Source organism: Glycine max, chromosome 4 (assembly GCF_000004515.6).
Source record: "Glycine max cultivar Williams 82 chromosome 4, Glycine_max_v4.0, whole genome shotgun sequence".
Taxonomy (NCBI): domain Eukaryota; kingdom Viridiplantae; phylum Streptophyta; class Magnoliopsida; order Fabales; family Fabaceae; genus Glycine; species Glycine max.
Window position 1 is genome coordinate 24505560 of NC_016091.4, and position 1238 is coordinate 24506797.

The window sequence follows — 1238 nt, forward strand, 5'->3', positions numbered from 1 at the left end:
CGACATCAGGGAAAGCTGCTGCTTCAGGTGCTGTGTCTAAGGATGCTTTGATTGCTGAACTCAAGGACACATGCAAGGTGCTGGAGGCAACCATCAAAGCCACCACAGAGAAGAAAATGGAGCTGGAACGGCTGATCGAAAGACTCTCAGAAAGTGGCATTGATGATGGTGAAGCAGCTGAGGAAGAAGAAGCAGCTGAGCAAGAAGAAGAGGCAGCTGAGGAAGAGGAAGATGCAGCAGAGGATACAGAATCAGATGATGATGATTCTGAAGCCACCCCATGACCATCAGACCTTTATTTTTGCTTTTTACTCTTACTAGTTATAGGGGCATGTCCCTTTGAACAATTAATTTGCTATTGGTCTGTAATATTTGCATGCATTCTACCTTTGTCAAATTCTGTCTAAAAAGGGGGAGTAATAGTATCAATAGTAGTCATGATGTATGATTTTGAGTAGTAGGATACGATGTATGCATGGTTCATGATTTTGAGGGGGAGTTGTATGATACGCTGAATGCATGATTCATGATTTTGAGGGGGAGACTGCTGCTGCTGATGATGACTGATGTAAGCTACAGCTAGAGCATGGAGACAGGGGGAGCAGAAAGCTGATGTCACAAGAGATGTCTTAACATCCTGGAAAAGGCTAGTAGCTGATAGAAGAGCATGGAGACAGGGGGAGCAGAAAGCTGATGTCACGTGAGATGTCCTGACATCCTGGAAACGACTTGCAACTTGCAGAATTTTGCTGTCGCCACTACAAATTCCGCTGTGCTTGATTACTCTGATAATGAAAGTTGCTGATCCCACTTGCATAACTGCTCGTACCTGCTCAGGAAGTGTCTAAGTATGTTTTAGACAAAATTTGCCAAAGGGGGAGATTGTTAGTACTTAGCTCTACTGAGTGTTTAAAAGATTGGCTAAGATTTTGTTAAAACATAAGCACTTAGACAATGAAGGAAAGCTGGAGTTGCTGCACATGATGTCCAACGTTATGTCAAAGAATAAGATCGGGCTGCACAATGCACAAGGCAAGATAAAGTGTCAAATGAAGAATTGAAGCTGCAGGATTCACGATGTCGGATACAATGTCCAGGACATCCTGCCTGAAAATACTGGAATTGCTAAAAGCATTGAAGCTGCAGGATCCACGATGTCGGATACAATGTCCAGGACATCCTGCCCGAAAATACTGGAGTTGCTAAAAGCATTGAAGTTGCAGGATCCACGATGTCGG